Here is a 22,243-nt window from a genome sequence, read left to right as displayed (position 1 = left end):
AACCCCCTCAACCTACTCTTTAATGAACAGTGCGGCAGGTAGCAACTTTTCGGTTACCGGCCCAGTGCTTTAACCACCATTTAAAGCCCTGGGCCGGTAACCGAAAAGTTGCTGGTTCGAATTCCTGAGTCGAATATCTGTCTGTGCCCTTGAGCAAAGCACTTAACCTTAATTGCTTTGTTGCAAGTTGCTCTGGATAAGAGCGTCTGCGAACTAAAATGTAAATGTAAGCATGAGGCAGACTGTTCTGTATAATGATCATACTTCATCTTTACTAAAAATGTATCATGGAAATTCAAATGTGTCATTGTGTTGAGTGAATAGGGAAAGCAGTGTCAGGGAAGCCTACAGAGGTTTTTCATAGGATCCCAAAAGACTCTCCCCTGAGCATCTAAAATGTATGTAAAGGCAACAAGAGAAGCATACAAATGAGATATATTGTGATATTGTGGGAGTCCCCATGGTAACGGTTAACCATGTCAAGCATGCACTCTCCATGGCAACTAAGACGATTTGGGAATACTGGTGCACGTCAGTCTGGCCTCTGGCTGTCTGAAACACAGGAATAAAGAACATTTACACAAAATGTTACTATTGTCACATTTTGTGAAGAAATTAGAAACATCACTGGGTATTTTACTAAAAGGGAGTATAAATATAAATATACATTTAAATACTTAATAGTGATGTTTATAATCATGTAATATATATTCACAATAACAATACAGGCACAAAATCGGACATCCTTAGTCGTTCACCAGACATAATTTATCATGATGTAGGTATTGGTAAATAGAGCTACAGACAGCTGGCCTATAAGAAAGAGAGCCAGTCCTCTTCTGGCTGTGCCGGGTGGAGATTATAACATAACATGGCCAAGATGTTCAAATGTTCATAAATGACCAGCATGGTCGAATAATAATAAGGCAGAACAGTTGAAACTGGAGCAGCAGCACAGTCAGGTGGAAGTTGAAACTGGAGCAGCAGCATGGCCAGGTGTACTGGGGACAGCAAGGAGTCATCATGTCAGGTAGTCCTGGGGCATGGTCCTAGGGCTCAGGTCAGTTGAAACTGGAACAGCAGCATGGCCAGGTGGACTGGGGACAGCAAGGAGTCATCATGTCAGGTAGTCCTGGGGCATGGTCCTAGGGCTCAGGTCCTCCGAGAGAGAGAAAGAAAGAGAGAAGGAGAGAATTAGAGAACGCACACTTAGATTCACACAGGACACCGAATAGGACAGGAGAAGTACTCCAGATATAACAAACTGACCCCAGCCCCCCGACACATAAACTACTGCAGCATAAATACTGGAGGCTGAGACATTCTATTAACAGAGAACTCATAATGAGCATGACTGCATTTAAAGCTTTTTAACCATCTCCTTTAATTAAACAGAATACCGAAGGGGCACATTTAAACAAAGAGATATTATCCTCCTTAGTTAAGCCTGTTCAATTTAACAGTCATTAAAGCTTGTAGTGCTTGGCTGAAGTTGTCTCCTTGAGTCGTTTGAAGTGAAAGCTTGAACTTGCAGTATCACAAAAACACCTGGGTTACAGGGGACTGATTAGATAACTGGCTGGTAAACTAAATAAGAATGGAAGTTAGTGAGTTCAGAAAGTATTAACAACCCTTGACTTTTTCCACATCTTTGTTGTGTTACAGCCTGAACTACAATTTTATATTTTTTTGTCACTGGCCTACACACAATACCCCATAATGTCAACGTGGAATAATGCTTTTTATTTGTATTAATTTGACAAATTCTTTAAAAATGAAAAGTTGAAATGTCTTGAATCAATTAGTATTCAACCCCTTTATGGCAAGCCTAAATAATAGTGTTTAAGATTTTTGAATGACTACCTTGTCTCTGTACCCCACATATACAATTATATGTAAGATTCCACAGTCGAACAGTGAATTTCAAACACAGATTCAACCACAAAGTTTTCCAATGCCTCGGAAAGGGCACCTATTGGTAAAGAAAAATACATTGAATATCCCTTTGAGCATGTTGAAGTTATTCATTAAACTTTAGATGGTGTATCAAAACACCCAGTCACTACAAAGATACAGGTATCCTTCCAAACTGATTTGCCTGAGAGGAAGGAAACTGCTCAGGGATTTCACAATGAGGCCAATGGTGACTTTAAAACAGTTACAGAGTTTAATGGCTGTGATAGGAGAAAACTGAGGATGGATCAACAACATTGTAGTTTTCTGTGTAACACAACAAAATTTGGAAAAAAGTCAAGAGGTGTGAATACTTTCTAACATAAGGTTCATTATAAATTGTTATTTTTGTGAATCACCTTGAATTTGAATAATATTATCATATTTTCAGTCAAGTCAATTAACAAATAAAATAAAACAAACTCCAAGAGCAATTTCACTTCCACAGGTAGAAAGAGATACAAGGAGGTGCTATAATGCTTAGGAGATGCAGAAATCTCCTTCAATCCATTCTACAATCACTGTGGACGAGTGTCTGATTGTACACGACAGTGTGACTGAGTAGGTGTGTCAATTGACTATAACAACGGCAACTAGACTCAATGTCACCATCTAGCTTCAGAGAGGGAAAATTATTTAAGACTTAATCAGAGAGGAAATGTCCTAAATCTGTCCACAACAAAAAAAAACATTTTTTTAAATTTAACCAGGTAAAAAGCCCATTGAGACCCAGAGCCTCTTTTTCAAGGGAGACCTGGCCAAGAAGGCAGCAACAATCAATACATTACATAATTAAAACACACAACAATACAATTCAACAACATGATCCAAAAAAAGCATTTACACTCCTCTGTAACAGAGTCTAACATCAAAATGTTTAATTCATTCAGTGGGAATAACATATCTAAATGAAGTATGGGTTGTAGACTATCCCATGCCTCTGGTGCACAAGACAAGAGGGCAGTCTTGCCTAATACTGTAAATGTCCTGGGGACTTCAAGTAGCAACCACCTAGCAGACTGGGTATGGTAACTGCTGGTGGTGAAGGAGACCAGACTACAGAGGTAAAGAGGGAGTTTACCCAAAAGGGCTTTGTAGATGAACACATACAAATGTAGCTTTCTGCGCATATAAAGTGAGGTCCAACCCACCATTTGGTACAAGTTGCAATGGTGGGGGAGTGACTTGGCATTTGTAATGAAGTACAAGGATGCATGATAAATATAGTCCAGTCTCTGTAAGACATAGGAGGCTGCATGCATATACAACAAGTCACCATAATCAATTACAGAGAGAAAAGTGGCCTGAATAAGCTTCTTTCTGGCCATAAGCGGGAAGCAAGCCTTATTGCGAAAATAAAAACGCAATTTCAGTTTAAGCTTCCTCACAAGATTATCCATATGAACTTTAATGGACAGCTTGTCATCCAACCATATACCTAGGTATTTGTAGGAGAACACTTTTTCAATGGATAAGCAACCAAATGTGACAATGCTAACCTTCTCTGGCTGAATGCGAGCTCAGGTAAAGGCCATGAATTTTGTTTTTTGGACATTCTAGATGAGTTTGAGAGCCTAAAAGGAGGCCTGCAGTTACTGAAAAGCAGTCTGGAGCTCGTCAACAGCCTGAACCAGAGAAGGAACACATGAATATATTACTGTATCATCTATAGATGGAACTTTGCTGGCTGCATCCCATTTCCCAGATCATTAATACAAATTTAGAACAATACAGGAGCTAAAATGGAACCCTGGGGCACACCTCTATTTATCTCAAGAAAGCTAGACTTGTGATTGTCATCTGCCACTGCCATAGCTGCCGTTGTGATGCTGTGCCCCGCTCAGTATGTTCTTTTCAATTAAGACATTTTTAACTGTGGATTCATAGATTTTGCCAGGATAGGGAGTTTTAAGATAGGATATGACAATAGTTATTAGCATCTGAGGGATCTCCACCCTTTAGTAGTGGGAGGATATAAGCTAATTTCCAAATGCTGGGTATGGAATTGGTCAAGAGACTCAAGTTGAAAATGTGAGCCACATGTTCAGTAATAATACCAGCTGCTATCTTTAAGAGGTAGGGATCCACGTTGTCTGGAATTAAATATTTTTTAGTGTCTATTGCCATTAGTGCTTTATAGACCTCAGCATATGAAACAGGCTCAACGTTAAAATGGTTCACATGAGGGCCTATATCATAATTTACTGTAACAGAGCTTACATTAGAGGTGGGCCCCATCATTATCAAAAACTGAACCAGCAGATATGAAGTACATGTTAAAGACCCCTACAATATCAGCTTTATCCTTCACTGCATTAGAATCCATCATTAAATGGCCAGGGAGGCCAGAGGATACATTAGAACCTGACACTGATTAGCCCTTCAGGACTCGGTGGGTTGTTTAGGTTCTCTGTGACTGTATTTAGATAGTCATCTGATTTGGACTTCCTGATCAAACCTGTACATTTGTTTCTTAGTGCTATGAAGGAGAAGCATTTGTAGGTCTAGCTTGAGCCCAAGAGACATTTCTCTTTCTAATTAATTCTGCCAATTCTGCCAATAAGCCCACAAAGTGAGGAATTTTTGTATGGTCAATGAGAAAGTAAAACAAGAATTGCTCATTTCCTACATGAGGCTAATTCTGATTGAATAAAAGTTTTGTCATATTTAGGCACTGATATTAGTGGACGCGCGTGGCATATCGCCAACTTTGACAAAAATGACTTTATATCAGAGTTGTGCCTGTTGTCATAGAGATAGAGAACTCATTAAGGATATAACCAGTTTTAGCATGGACATTGCCACTGATGGCAGGGTTGGGGAGTAACTGACTACATGTCATCTGATTACAAAAAATGAATCAGTTACATTACCAGCAAGAAATATTGTAATCAGATTACAGATACTTTTGAAATCTAGATGATTACTTCTTGGATAACTTTCAAACAGAAAGGATGTTTAAAAAATATATACATTGTGACACCTTTCTGTTTTCTCAATGGCATTAAATTCAGCATTGAAAAAGGCGCAAGTTTAAGTTTGCTCCACCTGAGCAAGTGTGACCACAATTCAGAGACCACTAGGATGACACAGCAAATGCAGTTGATGGATCCTTTTTGTCTTCTTATGCCACTTAAGGGGAAAGTAATCCAAATTTAACTGAAAGTAATCAGATTATGTTACTGAGTTTTGGTAAACCGTAAATTGTTACTGTTGTTAATTGTTACAGAAAATTGGGACAGGTAACAGATTACATTTCAAAAGTAACCCACTCAACCCTAATTGAGGGCTTCCACGATTTTAAAGTAATCAACTGGGTGGGGATTCCTATGAGGTGGGAGCAGTCAGCCAACGAAGAAGAAGAAAATGTAGTACTTTAAAACGGAGATAGCCTCAATGATGCTGTCACAGATGCTATAATGGCACAGATATAAAGATGAGTCCTCTATCTCTGTGGCCTGTTGTTCACGCGCGTATCTGCCCTCTCATTGGCTAGAATAGTCCCATCTGATCTTGCCTCCTCCCACCTGCCTTCCATCGTGGAGGACATGTATTTCCATTATTAGAGCGATCACTCGACTAGTTTATCAATATAATAGACAATCTCTGACTTAATCGCTGTGATTAGTCACCTTTTACCCAGACTAACTTTTCAATGTAACTAATGGGCTCTCAGTTGGCCTGAAAATATTTTACATTTTAAATTGAAAAATGTCTTGAAAATCTATGCCATAAAAGAGCGGGGAACTGAACATGTAGTTATTTACCCTTCGATGATGTGCCACAGGACGGTTGTTGGAATCATTTCTTTTACTTGAGTTTTACATTGAGTTACATGTTTTTTATCATGAAAACATTAGCATTGTTTTATCGCTTTAAAGGTTTAAAGGGTTAACTGTTGTTTTCGTTCCATAACTATATTATCACGAGTTGACCCTGGAGAGACGAAGCAGGTACAGGGAGTCAAACATTTAATAAATAACGGACATGGAACGAGACAGGAACAGCGTCAGCAAACTAATACTAAAGACAAAAACAATACAATGCAGCCACGGGGAACAGAGCTGGGTAACTGACAAATATAAGGGAGGAAATAAACAGGCGATAGGTGAGTCCAATAACGCTGATGTGCATGATGAGGGAAGGCAGGAGTGCGTGATGCAGGGCAACCTGGCGCCCTCAAGCGCCAGGGGGAGGGAAGAGCGGGAGCAGACGTGACAGTACCCCCCCCCCTCTTGGGGCGCCGCCGGTGGGGCGTGGAAACCCAACGAACCGGCAGGAGTGTGAGAGCCTGGCAAGTCGGGTGAGGCATGGGAGCCTGATGATCCGGCTGAGGCAAGACGCCTGTCGATCCCGCTGCAGAGAGGGAGCCCCAAGATCCAGTGGAATGTGACGTGGGATGGGAAGCCGCCGAGCCAACCGAGGCAAGGAAACCTCTCGAGCCAGCCAGGGCGTGAAAGCCCGACGGGCTAGCTTAGGCACTCCCGGTTCCATCGGCTGCGGGATCCATCCCGACATCACCAACAAAACAAATGACAAACAAAAAAACTCCTGGACCGGCTGGGCGAACAATAACTGACGATCCGGCTGAGGCCCGACGTGGGATGGGCGCAATCCGAGCCAAACGGGGCAAGGAAACCTCTCGAGCCAGCTAGGGTTCCATCGGTGGCAACCCAGAGCCGATGGCACCATACCAACTGGAACGCCAGTACTCCCCGATGCTTCGTATGTATGGAGGCTGCATTCTGTCGAATTAGTTGACGCTGGAGAGATGAAGCAGGTACGGGGAGTAAAAAATTCAATGAATAATGGACATGGACCGAGACAGGAACAGCATCAGCAAACTAATACTAAAGACAAAAACAATACAATGCAGCCGCGGGGAACAGAGCTGGGGTGATAATAAACAGGGGGAGGGAAGAGCGGGAGCAGACGATACATATACAGTTGAAGTCGGAAGTTTACATACACTTAGGTTGGAGTCATTAAAACTCGTTTTTCAACCACTCCACAAATTTCTTGTTAACAAGCTGTAGTTTTGGCAAGTCGGTTAGGACATCTACTTTGTGCATGACACAAGTCATTCCAGAAAATGATGTAATGGCTTTAGAAGCTTTTGATAGGCCAATTGATATCATTTGAGTCAATTGTAGGTGTACCTGTGGATGTATTTCAAGGCCAACCTTCAAACTCAGTGCCCTTTTGTTTGACATCATGGGAAAATCAAAAGAAATCTGCCAAGACCTCAGAAAAAATTGTAGACCTCCAGAAGTCTGGTTCATCCTTGGGAGCAATTTCCAAACGCCTGAAGGTACCACGTTCATCTGTACAAACAACAGTACACAAGTAGAAACACAATGGACCACGCAGCCGTCATACCGCTCAGGAAGAAGACACGTTCTGTTTCCTAGAGATGAATGTCATTTGGTGCAAAAAGTGCAAATCAATCCCAGCACAACAGCAAAGGACCTTGTGAAGATGCTTCTAATGGCATGACATCATTTTCTGGAATTTTCCAAGCTGTTTAAATGCACAGTCAACTTAGTGTATGTGAACTTCTGGCCCACTCTACTTGTGATACAGTGAATTATAAGTGAAATAATATGGAGGAACAGGTACAAAAGTATCTATATCCACAGTAAACGAGTCCTATATCGACACAACCTGAGAGGAAGAACACCATCCCAACCGTGAAGCACGGGGGTGGCAGCATCATGTTGTGGGGGTGCTTTACTGCAGGAGGGACTGGTGCACATCACAAAATAGATGGCATCATGAGGAAGTAAAAATATGTTGATATATTGAAGCAACATCTCAAGACATCAGTCAGGAAGTTAAAGCTTGGTCGCAAATGGGTCTTCCAAATGGACAATGACCCCAAGCATACTTCCAAAGTTGGTAGTATGCTGGTAGTATGACCTCAGTCCTATAGAACATTTGTGGGCAGAACTGAAAAAGTGTGTGTGTGAGCATAGAGGCCTACAAATCTGACTCAGCTCTGAAACTCGCTCTGTCAGGAGGAATGGGCCAAAATTCACCCACTTATTGTGGGAAGCTTGTGGAAAGCTATCCAAAACATTTGACCCAAGTTAAACAATTGAAATGCAATGCTACCAAATACTAATTGAGTGTATGTAAACTTCTGACACACTGGGAATATGATGAAAGAAATACAATATGAAATAAATCATTCTCTCTACTATTATTCTCACATTTCAGATTCTTAAAATAAAGTGGTGATCCTAACTGACCTAAAACGGAATTGTTACTAGGATTAAATGGCAGGAATTGTGAAAAACTGAGTTTAAATGTATTTGGTTAAGGTATATGTAAACTTCCCTGGAAACACAGCCCACTGTGAATATAAAATATGGAGTAGGAAAAAAAGCTGACGAGACCCTCATTCAGCTCAAGAGGAGCCTACTAAGTGTCTTCCAGGGAAAGTGGCCCTGGACTCCTACGGGCTGTAAGAGTCTGAATTGTACATGAGGGCCAATAAAGAGGTCAATGTGAAAAATAGCTGATCCAAACACAGACCAAACAGTCATGGTTTATTTCCACTTGTTGCTGTCTGTACCTCAACACGAAAAGAACATAGCTCAAAAGAGGAGTGAATGGCATGGTTTGGCTCCTTAAAAGGCAGTGTGTGAGGTTTGATAGAGGAGCTCACATAGTTTCAGTCAAGGGGCAAATGTATCCCAAAAATAATTAATTTAGAATTTTCATTGCTGCATTTGTCAATAGGATACAATAGGATGTCATAAGGGATGCAGTCTGACTGACAACATTTGGTTCAACATTTGGTACCATAGAATATCAACAGGTAACTTTTGTTTAGAAATGTAGCAGTTTTTGTTTCAACAGGCTATCCACTCATCCAAGCTCTCTGTCATTATGGAGAGGTAGCACACTCTCTGAATAGAAAATGTGGTGAACAAACTCAACAACACTATCTCTCTCTCTCTGTGTCCAGCAGGACTCCGTCAAACAGTGAATTGACCTACCAGTAGGGTTGCAAAGGGCCTAAACTTTCCGGTAAATTTCCAGAATTTTCCCTGAAGTGTTCTATGGGAAGTTAAGCCCAGGAATTTTGCTTACATTCATCAAAAAAGTTAGCTTATAATAGTGAACCTTTTTTTGTGGTATACGCATTAGGCAATTCTAGGTCTTGTGGCATATTTTGGTTAAACTATCCCCAATTCAAAGGAATTGCAACCCTCTGCTTGCACAGTGCATTCTTCCATCACGTGCAGTGCACTTTTCCATCACATGTACAGCTGATTCTCAAGACCTTGCACACTAATGAGATACTATTGAGACCACACTACTACACTGTTTGAGCCAAGGACTACATGCTTTCTGGTAAATTTTGATTACAATACTGGGTGGGGTGAATATACACTGCTCAAAAAAATAAAGGGAACACTTAAACAACACAATGTAACTCCAAGTCAATCACACTTCTGTGAAATCAAACTGTCCACTTAGGAAGCAACACTGATTGACAATACATTTCACATGCTGTTGTGCAAATGGAATAGACAACAGGCGGAAATGTATAGGCAATTAGCAAGACACCCCCAATAAAGGAGTGGTTCTGCAGGTGGTGACCACTTCTCAGTTCCTATGCTTCCTGGCTGATGTTTTGGTCACTTTTGAATGCTGGCGGTGCTTTCACTCTAGTGGTAGCATGAGACGGAGTCTACAACCCACACAAGCGGATCAGGTAGTGCAGCTCATCCAGGATGGCACATCAATGCGAGCTGTGGCAAGAAGGTTTGCTGTGTCTGTCAGCGTAGTGTCCAGAGCATGGAGGCGCTACCAGGAGACAGGCCAGTACATCAGGAGACGTGGAGGAGGCCGTAGGAGGGCAACAACCCAGCAGCAGGTCTGCTACCTCCGCCTTTGTGCAAGGAGGAGCAGGAGGAGCACTGCCAGAGCCCTGTAAAATGACCTCCAGCAGGCCACAAATGTGCATGTGTCTGCTCAAACGGTCAGAAACAGACTCCATGAGGGTGGTATGAAGACCCGACGTCCACAGGTGGGGGTTGTGCTTACAGCCCAACACCGGGCAGGACGTTTGGCATTTGCCAGAGAACACCAAGATTGGCAAATTCGCCACTGGCGCCATGTGCTCTTCACAGATGAAAGCAGGTTCACACTGAGCACATGTGACAGACATGACAGAGTCTGGAGACGCCGTGGAGAACGTTCTGCTGCCTGCAACATCCTCCAGCATGACCGGTTTGGCGGTGTGGGGTGGCATTTCTTTGGGGGGCCGCACAGCCCTCCATGTGCTCGCCAGAGGTAGCCTGATTGCCATTAGGTACCGAGATGAGATCCTCAGACCCCTTGTGAGACCATATGCTGGTGCGGTTGGCCCTGGGTTCCTCCTAATGCAAGACAATGCTAGACCTCATGTGGCTGGAGTGTGTCAGCAGTTCCTGCAAGAGGAAGGCATTGATGCTATGGACTGGCCCGCCCATTCCCCAGACCTGAATCCAATTGAGCACATCTGGGACATCATGTCTCGCTCCATCCACCAACGCCACGTTGCACCACAGATTGTCCAGGAGTTGGCGGATGGTTTAGTCCAGGTCTGGGAGGAGATCCCTCAGGAGACCATCCTCCACCTCATCAGGAGCATGCCCAGGCGTTGTAGGGAGGTCATACAGGCACGTGGAGGCCACACACACTACGGAGCCTCATTTTGACTTGTTTTAAGGACATTACATCAAAGTTGGATCAGCCTGTAGTGTGGTTTTCCACTTTAATTTTGAGTGTGACTCCAAATCCAGACCTCCATGGGTTGATAAATTTGATTTCCATTGATAATTTTAGTCTGATTTTGTTATTTAAAAAAATATTTAATAAGAATATTTCATTAGTTCAGATCTAGGATGTGTTATTTTAGTGTTCCCTTTATTTTTTTGAACAGTGTATTGTATATGACATACATGCATGATTTTATGTTAACTTGTAAATAGTAGCCTACAGCAAAGTGTGTATAAATCAAATCTAACTTGTTAATATTTTCTGATAGTTTGTTTTTGCTACTATGTGGGTTTTAGCTTGCTTGAGGAGGAGTGTTACTTTACCTGGTTCCATACATTTAATTACATTTAATTTTAAAACATTTATCTTACAAATGAGTTGTTTAATCTAACTGCTTAACTATTTATCTGTACCTTTTTTTACTCATTTAAAAAAAATCTTTACTGGAAAATGCCACGGGCACTATCTGATGTGTGGAGACATTTCACTGCAGCTAATGTAGAAGGAAAAGCTGTGTACATTTGCAAATACTGTGCCAAATCATATTTGAAGAATGCAGCAAAGATTCAGAATAATTTGGCCAAGTGCATAATGTTCCCTCAGCGCTCACAACAAGCAACCTCTGACAAAAGCCCCTCTACTTCTATTCGAGGTGGAAATGATGAATCAGACACCTTATCGATAAGCAACAGCTCATGGCCCTCCTGGAATCAGAAGTTGTTTTTAATCAATGGAGGAACGTGGTCAGAGAAATGCTGATGAATGTCTTGCCCGAGCTGTGTATGCAACTGGTTCACCTCTGATGCTCACGGGCAATGTGTATTGGAAGAGATTTCTGAATGTTCTTCGGCTCAGCATATACACCCCTCCAACCAGACATGCTTTATCTACTAATTTGTTTGATGCAGAGTTCAACAGAGTTCAAGTGAAGGTCAAGCAAATCATAGAGAAAGCAGACTGTATTACAATAATCTCTGATGGGAGGTCGAATGTTTGTGGGCAAGGAATAATTCTCCACCCCTCATCTCCACCCCTCAACCAGTATTCTACAAGAGCACAGACACAAGGGACAACAGACACATCGGTCTCTAAATTGCAGATGAACTGAAGGCAGTCATCAATGACCTTGGACCCCAGAAGTTACAGTGTCTTGCGAAAGTATTTGGCCCCCTTGAACTTTGCGACCTTTTGCCACATTTCAGGCTTCAAACATAAAGATATAAAACTGTATTTTTTTGTGAAGAATCAACAACAAGTGGGACACAATCATCAAGTGGAACGACATTTATTGGATATTTCAAACTTTTTTAACAAATCAAAAACTGAAAAATTGGGCGTGCAAAATTATTCAGCCCCTTTACTTTCAGTGCAGCAAACTCTCTCCAGAAGTTCAGTGAGGATCTCTGAATGATCCAATGTTGACCTAAATGACTAATGATGATAAATACAATCCACCTGTGTGTAATCAAGTCTCCGTATAAATGCACCTGCACTGTGATAGTCTCAGAGAGGTTAAAAGCGCAGAGAGCATCATGAAGAACAAGGAACACACCAGGCAGGTCCGAGATACTGTTGTGAAGGAGTTTAAAGCCGGATTTGGATACAAACAGATTTCCCAAGCTTTAAACATCCCAAGGAGCACTGTGCAAGCGATAATATTGAAATGGAAGGAGTATCAGACCACTGCAAATCTACCAAGACCTGGCCGTCCCTCTAAACTTTCAGCTCATACAAGGAGAAGACTGATCAGAGATGCAGCCAAGAGGCCCATGATCACTCTGGATGAACTGCAGAGATCTACAGCTGAGGTGGGAGACTCTGTCCATAGGACAACAATCAGTGGTATATTGCACAAATCTGGCCTTTGTGGAAGAATGGCAAGAAGAAAGCCAGTTCTTAAAGATATCCATAAAAAGTGTCGTTTAAAGTTTGCCACAAGCCACCTGGGAGACACCAAACATGTGGAAGAAGGTGCTCTGGTCAGATGAAACCAAAATTGAACTTTTTGGCAACAATGCAAGACGTTATGTTTGGCGTAAAAGCAACACAGCTCATCACCCTGAACACACCATCCCCACTGTCAAACATGGTGGTGGCAGCATCATGGTTTGGGCCTGCTTTTCTTCAGCAGGGACAGGGAAGATGGTTAAAATTGATGGGAAGATGGATGGAGCCAAATACAGGACCATTCTGGAAGAAAACCTGATGGAGTCTGCAAAAGACCTGAGACTGGGACGGAGATTTGTCTTCCAACACGACAATGATCCAAAACATAAAGCAAAATCTACAATGGAATGGTTCAAAAATAAACATATCCAGGTGTTAGAATGGCCAAGTCAAAGTCCAGACCTGAATCCAATCGAGAATCTGTGGAAAGAACTGAAAACTGCTGTTCACAAATGCTCTCCATCCAACCTCACTGAGCTCGAGCTGTTTTGCAAGGAGGAATGGGAAAAAATGTCAGTCTCTCGATGTGCAAAACTGATAGACATACCCCAAGCGACTTACAGATGTAATCGCAGCAAAAGGTGGCGCTACAAAGTATTAACTTAAGGGGGCTGAATAATCTTGCACGCCCAATTTTTCAGTTTTGTTAAAAAAGTTTGAAATATCCAATAAATGTCGTTCCACTTCATGATTGTGTCCCACTTGTTGTTGATTCTTCACAAAAAAATACAGTTTTATATCTTTATGTTTGAAGTCTGAAATGTCGCAAAGTTCAAGGGGGCCGAATACTTTCGCAAGGCACTGTATTTGCACTGGTGACAGGCATTTCTGCGAACATGAAGACTGCTTGGTCTAAAGTGGAGGAGTCCCACCCTCACATCACACCCATTAGCAGTGCTGCTCATGCATTGAATCTGCTCCTCAAGGACATCATGGAACTGAAAACAATGGATACACTCTACAAGAGAGCCAAGGAAATGGTTAGGTATGTGAAGGGTCATGAAGTTATAGCAGCACCAAGCAAAGTGAGAAGAATAAGAGCACCACATTGAAGCTGCCCAGCAACACCTGTTGGGGTGGTGTTGTCATCATGTTTGAAGGAGTCTCTCCAAGAAATGGTCATATCACAGTCTGCCAATATGGACAGCCCCATCAAGAGGATCCTCCTCGATGATGTATTCTGGGAGAGAGTGGTAAGCAGCCTGAAAGTCCTAAAACCTATAGCAGTAACCATTGCACGGATTGAGGGAGACAATGACATCTTGTCTGATGTTCAGACTCTGCTTGCAGATGTAAGAGAAGAAATCCGTACTGCACTGCCCACTTCCTGTTGCTCCAAGCAGAGGAAACTGCAGTTCTGAAATACATCAAAAAGTGTGAAGACTTCTGCCTGAAGCCCATTCATGCTGCAGCGTACATGTTGGACCCCAAGTATGCTGGCAAGAGCAATTCTGTCTGTTGTAGAGATCAACAAGGCCTACGGTGTCATCACTACCATGTCTCGCCACCTTAGCCTGGATGAATGCAAGGTTCTTGGCAGTCTTGTGAAGTACACTTCCAAGCAAGGGCTTTGGGATGGAGATGCAATATGGCAGCCATCCGGGCAAATTTGAGTATTTTTAAACCTGACAACAAGCCATCCTCAACAAGGTTGGAAAATGAAGATGAGGCCTCAGAGTCTGATGTTCAAGGGGTGGACATTGAGGAGGTCCAGGGAGAAGACATGGAAGCCTGAGAGGAAGACGACTGAAGCTTTAGTTTCTAGACTATCCTTTTACAGATGTTGAAAACGTTTTTGGGAGATGCGATAGATCATTGGAGATATCACGATTCAAGGTAAGACCCAGATGTAGACTGTGTCAAAGTAACAATTTTATTACAACAACAAGGGCAAAGGTAGAGGATGGCAGGCAGGCTCAGGGTCCGGTCAGGCAGAGGTCGGTAATCCAGAGTAGTGGGCCAAAGGTACAGGAAGGCAGGCAGGCTCAGGTTCATGTCAAGCAGAGGGGTCAAAGCCGGGGAAAACTAGAAAACAGGAACTAAGACAAGTCAGGAGCAAGGGGGAAACCACTGGTAGGTTCTACGAACAAAGCGAACTGGCAACAGACAAACAGAGAATACAGATATAAATACACCGGGGATAACGGGGAAGATGGGGACACCTGGAGGGGGGTGGAGACAAGCACATAGACAGGTGAAACAGATCAGGGTGTGACAAGGGAGCATTCAATATTCCCTTTATTTTGTTGTTTAGTGAAATCATTCAATGTGAAGAGTCAACTAATTTAATTAAAGTTCAATTCGTAACTAAATTGTATTTTTTTATTTCTATTGGAAGGATTTAATAATTTGCAATTGTGTTTACTTATGATAGGGTAAAGGTTTATGTTTCTGTCTCCATATGATATGGTTGATATATCCAATGCAAAAAAAATGACATTTAAATGGTATTAATATTAATTTAAAAATATTTCCATTAATTCCCATATATTCCCGTTAATTCCCACCAAAAGTTTCCACCTTTGAATATTCCCCAAAATGTGCATCTCTACTTGTCAGGAGGATAAAAATAACACATGAAGGTCTAGTAAAAGAGTTTTGGGTTGTTGTTTTTAATAGGACAACTAGGGCAGTAGCGTAGTAATAATTCTAGCCTTGGACATGTCGTGAAGTGGGTTAAACCCTCCCTCTCCCATTACAATAGGTAGGCCTACAAAACTGATAGACTGTTAGGCTATTATAAATGTATGTTATAATACACAATTTAATAAAAGGTGTGGGAACAAATGACATGCTATATTTTTTTATTTAATAGGACATTCATATCTGATGTCTTCAGCTATGGTTTAGCCAATACAATATGATACATGTCAGACATGTAACGAGACTAAGCTGATGAAACAATGGGAGCATCTTGTGTTGGAAAGCTGTATTGAAGAAACCAGTGTTGGATAAGGGAAATATCATTGAGAGTGATAAATATGAGAACATGACATATCCCCACTGAAACATGACATCTTCAAACCTATATAAATTAATAGACATACTGCATATTACACAAAGCAACAAGCAGATATTTAGAAGTAATTGATCACTACCCTGCAAATGGTGCTGATCGCTTTTCCATTTTGTTGTTTTACTTTGAAACCCACTGGAGCAATGAGCATATGGATGAGTACATTATGTAAAAAAAATATGAACATCAGCTTCCCAGTATCTTCATGTTCGACTGTGAACTTTCCTCACCATGCACCCAGCCAGCAGATTAATCGCCATTATTAATATGGCTATGTGGAGTGTTTTAATCATTAGCTAATGTTTTTTCCTTGAGAATTTTGCATAATGGGTGACTAGAAAGCACTTCACCATGCATAATTAATGCAACCTCAAAAGCAGCAATAATGTATGCTCTATTGAGCTCCTTTTTTCATCTTCCTTAGTGATTAACTCTAAGCCATTTTCCTAAATTCTCTAATGCATAGCATAATTTATTTGCAGATCAGATGTTATTGCCATGTAATCGTTCACATTTTTGTGTAGTTGTTTAGAAGACAAATAATTATTCATAAGGCCGACCTGGGCAAAAAAAAAAGCTAGTTTAGCTTTGAAAAACATATTGTATCACAGCACCTCTCATCTTTCTAAAGATCTCATTTAAATGTACTGTGTCTTCACTGACATTTTCAACCTCTACCTGTCCGAGTCTGTAATACCAACATGTTTTAACTAAATAAATAAATAACAAACATGGATTATATTCAATGTCATCAGTTCACTGGAGAACAGAATATAATTTGAAAGTAAAACACAAATTGCGCTTTATTGATCTGATCTGCAATTGCTGTTCACAGTTCTGAAATTAGTTTAGTGATGGTTGGTGTCTTTTGAATTCGAGTTCATTGGACTGGTTGATCCTCTTGTGTTCCTCTGTTTTGCCATTTGGAGGAGACTCCTAGGTTTAACTAGCGTGGTGGTCTGTGCTGGTGGTGTTAGGGCAGTGCCACACACATCCATGGTGTTTGGGAAGAGACTTAAACCTTGACTCAGTTCTGCTCAGTCTCAGAGCCATAGAGCAAAAGCCACATTCACATACATGTTTATACACACGACACATGAGTGTAGTTGCTTGTGTACAGAGATGGGACCAAGTCACAATTTTCAAGTCTCAAGTCTTAACCTTCGAGTCTTCAATCAAGTCCCAAGAAATAACAAGCAAGTCTCAAGTAAAGTCCACAGCTCAGGTCGAGTCAAGTCACAAGTCCCTAATATGGGGTCAATGGTTACGTGTTTTATGTCAATTTTGATGCACTTTTTAAATTTATTTTCTTACACTACTAGTACTCTACATAATAAACTTGAGTCAAAGATCATGTTAGAAATGTATTTAAAAGAAATCCTATTACTGACAGAAAGGCCATACAAATGGTTCCAATGACAAGACTTTTAGGCTCTTAGGTTTTCAACACAGCTTACACCTACTGTAGACACAAAATGTAAACCAGGAAAATCCTAAAAGTTGTTTTATTTTTTCATAACTATACAAGAAAAAACAAGTGCAAAGCAGCCATTCAGAGCAGCCATTGTATGTCCTCAAGACGTCACTGCTCCATTATCATCGTATATTTCCTCTCTCTCTTACAATGCATTGCATTAGCAAAATATCAAATTGGCAAAGGGTCAATCATTCATTTGGGTGCTATGGGACCGCAGTATGATTCTCCCTTGGCTGAACACACGATCCACAGGAGCACTTAATGCAGACACTGCCAAGAACCTCATTGCCTCTCCAGAACAGTGAAGGAATAGTGTTTCTGTTCATAGTCCAGAACAACTTCTGAGATGCTGGAGTGCCACACACTTCTCTCTTTTGTCTTTTGTGATATGCTACAAACCAGTGGCGGTCAATGCCGTTTATGATGAGGGAGGACATTTTTTTTCTCGTGAACATGGCATTATTTCTATTACAGCATGTTGGGTGACTGTCATTCATATTCCATTCACCCAGTTCAATGTAACATCGATTGGTTTAGGTTACTACATGATACAACATTTTCCCCTATACCCATCATGAAGTTGCTACAACCTAGCCTATGAATGAATGTTTACAACTTAGGGACACACAGGTCGAGGGGAAATTTAGATGACAGTCAGTGACACATGGACAGACAGTGACACATGCAATACTGCCTTGGACACTCTTGCCTGCATCTAGCAGTCCAACAATTCCAAACAAGTGTTTCTTTTGGACAAAATCTGGTATTATTTTATCCCCGTTTCGTTTGCTTCAGTTTAAACAGACCACCATAGTGCCTGTGCCCAATAACACTAAGGTAACCTAAATAACTACCGACCCGTAGCACTCACGTCTGTAGCCATGAAGTGCTTTGAAAGGCTGGTCATGGCTCACATCAACACCATTATCCCAGAAACCCTAGACCCACTCCAATTTGCATACCGCCTCAACAGATCCACAGATGATGCAATCTTTATTGCACTCCACACTACCCTTTCCCACCTGGACCAAAGGAACACCTTTTTTGAGAATGCTATTCATTGACTACAGCTGAGCGTTCAACTCCATAGGGCCCTAAAAGCTCATCAATAAGCTAAGGACCCTGGGACTAAACACCTCCCTCTGCAACTGGATCATGGACCTCCTGACTAGCCGCTACCAGGTGGTAAGGGTAGGTAACAACACTTCCGCCACGCTGATCCTGAACACAGGGGTCTCTCAGGGGTGCGGGCTCAGCCCCCTCCTGTACAGCCTGTTCACTAATGACTGCACGGCCAGGCACAATTCCAACACCAGGTGGCACAGATTCTCCTGAAGTCACTGCGCAAGCTCTTCGAATGCATACTGAATCCTCTGGCAGTCAACTTCGTTCAAACCCCTGCAGCAGCTTGCATGATGGACCCAAGTGTGTCTCTGGAACTTTAATCATCAGAGATGGGCTCCACTGATAAGGGAAGCAGAGTATTTTGTACTTCAGCAAAGCAGAGAGTACAGCGGTGGAGCAGCAGGACACCAGTAAGATGCCAGCACGATGAATTCAGCAAGCATGTCGACCACAGTGCTTCAGAAATGTAGTTTCCTCAGATTGAAGATTGTGTCAGAGGTCATTGTCCAGCTGGAGGGTAAACCTAGCAGGGCATTAAGTGCCCTGTGTGAGCTGTGGAAATACCTAGGAAAGGTAAAGAGGGGGTATGTTTACAGAGTCACCTCTCCAGTCCTGACAGGCAAGGATAGCTGTTTATCCAAAGCTGTGCCCTGTGTCACTGACTCTCGTTTCTACCCCTGCATCCCAAGCGTTTGTGGAGAGAATATTCTCTGTCTATGGCCAACTGTCATCAGGCTTGAGAAACCAAATGACTATCTCTCCAGAACGCAGTCACCAGAAAACCTTGTTTGGTTGAACAGAAACACACACACGCATACGCACGCACGCACAAGCTGGCTGGCTGGATTTGTGAAAAAGTATTGTATTGCTTATGTTTTTGCTGTTGTTGCAGCTGTTTTTATTAACCCTATTTGAAGGGGTTAGTCAGTGATACAGGTTTAATATTACAAAAACATTGCATGTCAATTGTGCCATAACTTCTTTTATTGTTTTTTCCTCTTTCTGTCAGATGAAGGTAAAGGTACTTGATTCTTCTTACAACTACTACTAAAGTTTAAAAAAGCATTGGATTGGTTTAAACATGGTGAAGATGTTCCTTCCACCATATTTATTGCACCAGTTTAGGCACTTAACCTTTAAATCCAAGTCACATTAGAATGTATTTACCTAACCAAACCTATGTCCTGGCCATGGAGTTGTAAGGACTCCTCTAGTGGCCAAAAGCCTGTGTTAGTATGTGCAGCACCTTTAAGGACTTTCGCCATTTTTAATTCGTCAACTGGGCGGGACTTCCAACTTCATTGGCTAATCCTTCCTGATTACCCGGTTGGCATGACCTGATGACCCGGTTGGAGTCGTGACAAGCCGGGTCATCTGGGGGGGGGGGGGGGGGATCAGCCAATGAATTTTACTTGTGAAGAAGAAAATGAACTATTTCAAGATGAAGATGACCTCAATGGAGCTTCCCATGCTCTCACAGACGCCATCATGATGCATAAATGTTATGTATATCCAAGTCTATGGTCCTGGCCCATCATCTTGTATTTTACTGCCCCCCCCCCCCCCCCCCCGCAAGAAGTGTCATCCCCCCAAAAAACTATAGGCCAACAACACATAAATGGCTCCTAGCCTCCCAACCTAGGCTAATTTCCGTCCCTAACACTAAAACCGAAACTAGATAATATTAAAACAAATGTTTTTTCAAACTGAAACTAAATAAAAACTAGTAAATCAAGTCTGAAAAAGAACTAATACTAAACTGAATGTCAAATAGAAATTAAAACTAATATTAAATCACAAAACTATAATAACCATGCAGGCCACATTTTCTCTCTCCATTTGTTGACTACTAAACTTCCTTTTTTGATTAAATAAACCTTGACCATGCATGGTGTTCGACACATACAGGTTTGACGTCTCAAAAAGGGTGCATAGTCTAAAAAGGCTCTCTCAAACCCACATAACTCAAGGGGAATTAAATTCAGATTGCAGTGGCTACCTAGTCAAAAGTTATTATAGCCAACTCAGCCAGGGATTGAAATTTGCAAATGTTAAAAAACACATGCAAAATAAACATATTCCCAAGTGGCTCTTTGGTTGGGTCTTTTGCTCATTTATTAGCAGCAAAGATTAAAAAATATATATATAATCTGCTTGTATGGAATTTATTTTTCCAACTCCTCGAGTACCCCCAAAGCCCCAGACAAACACACCTTCTTCAACTCATTGAGGTCTTGATTATTAGTTGTCAAGCTGAATCTGGTGTGCTTGTCAGGGGCTACGTATTTTGTTGTTGTTGTTGTTGTTGTTTGGGGTACTCAATTACTGGAGTTGGGAAACACTGGACTAGAGCATAAAGTCCTTACCATGATCTCTGTCTGTGCATCCCTAGTAGGCCTACTTTTGAGTAACCTGTGTGCCCTATACACATGACCAGTGACCCATGACCCAAAATGCCCTCCACTGTAAAAATTACATGAAATATACCAAGGCAGACAAACTATATAGAAAACATAACAAAACAGCCATATATAACAAGTTGGCAAAAATGGATATAACAGGGATATTGTATTTGTAAGGCCAGGGATGATTATTATAATTTAGAAATTATGATTTAAAAAAAAAAATGCTATAATTAATCAATATGCTGAAACTGAAACTGAACTAAATACATGTCCTCAACAATGGAAGGCAGTACGGAGGAGGCAAGATCAGTTGGGACCGTTCTAGCCAATGAGAGGCCAGATACGCGTTTGAACCTTTACTCCACACACAGAGACGCATACAAAGCTCTCCCCCGCCCTCCATTTGGAAAATCTGACCATAATTCTATCCTCCTGATTCCTGCTTACAAATAAAAAACTAAAGCAGGAAGTACCAGTGACTCACTCAATAAGGAAGTGGTCAGATGATGCGGATGCTACACTACAGAACTGTTTTGCTAGCACAGACTGTAATATGTTCTGGGATTCATTCAATGGCATTGAGGAATACACCACCTCAGTCATCGGCTTCATCAATAAGTGCATCTGTGATGTCGTCCCCACAGTGACTGTATGTACATATCCCAACCAGAATACATGGATTACAGGCAACATCCGCATCGAGCTAAAGGCTAGAGCTGCCACTTTCAAGGAGCGGGAGACTAATCCGGACACTTATAAGAAATCCCGCTATGCCCTCAGACGAACAATACAATTACGATTGAATCCTACTACACCGGCTCTGACGCTCGTCAGATGTGGCAGGGTTTGAAAACTATTACGGACTACAAAGGGAAGCCCAGATGCGAGCTGCCCAGTGACGCGAGTCTACCAGATGAGCTAAATGCCTTTTATGCTCGCTTCGAGGCAAACAACACTGAAGCATGCACGAGAGCACCAGCGGTTCTGGATGACTGTGTGATAACGCGATCGGTAGCCGATGTGAACAAAACCTTTAAACAGGTCAACATTCACAAAACCGCTGGGCCAGGCGGATTACCAGGACGTGTACTCAAAGCATGCGCGGACCAACTGTCAAGCGTCATCACTGACAATTTCAATCCCTGACTGAGTCTGTAATACCTACATGTTTCAAGCAGACCACCATAGTCCCTGTGCCCAAGGAAGCAAAGGAAACCTGCCTAAATGATTACCGCCCTGTGGCACTCCAGCCGGTAGACATGAAGTGCTTTGAATGGCTGGTCATGGCTCACATCAACAGCATCCTCCGGATACCCTAGACCCACTCCAATTCGCATACCGCCCCAACAGATCCACAGATGATGTAATCTTAATCGCAATCCACACTGACCTTTCTCACCTGGACAAAAGGAACACCTATGTGAGAATGCTGTTCATTGACTACAGCTCAGCGTTCAACACCATAGTGCCCACGAAGCTCATCACTAAGCTAAGGACTCTGGGACTAAACACCTCCCTCTGCAACTGGATCCCGGACTTCCTGAC

Source organism: Oncorhynchus kisutch, linkage group LG11 (genome assembly GCF_002021735.2).
Source record: "Oncorhynchus kisutch isolate 150728-3 linkage group LG11, Okis_V2, whole genome shotgun sequence".
NCBI lineage: Eukaryota > Metazoa > Chordata > Actinopteri > Salmoniformes > Salmonidae > Oncorhynchus > Oncorhynchus kisutch.
This window is presented reverse-complemented; position numbering follows the sequence as displayed.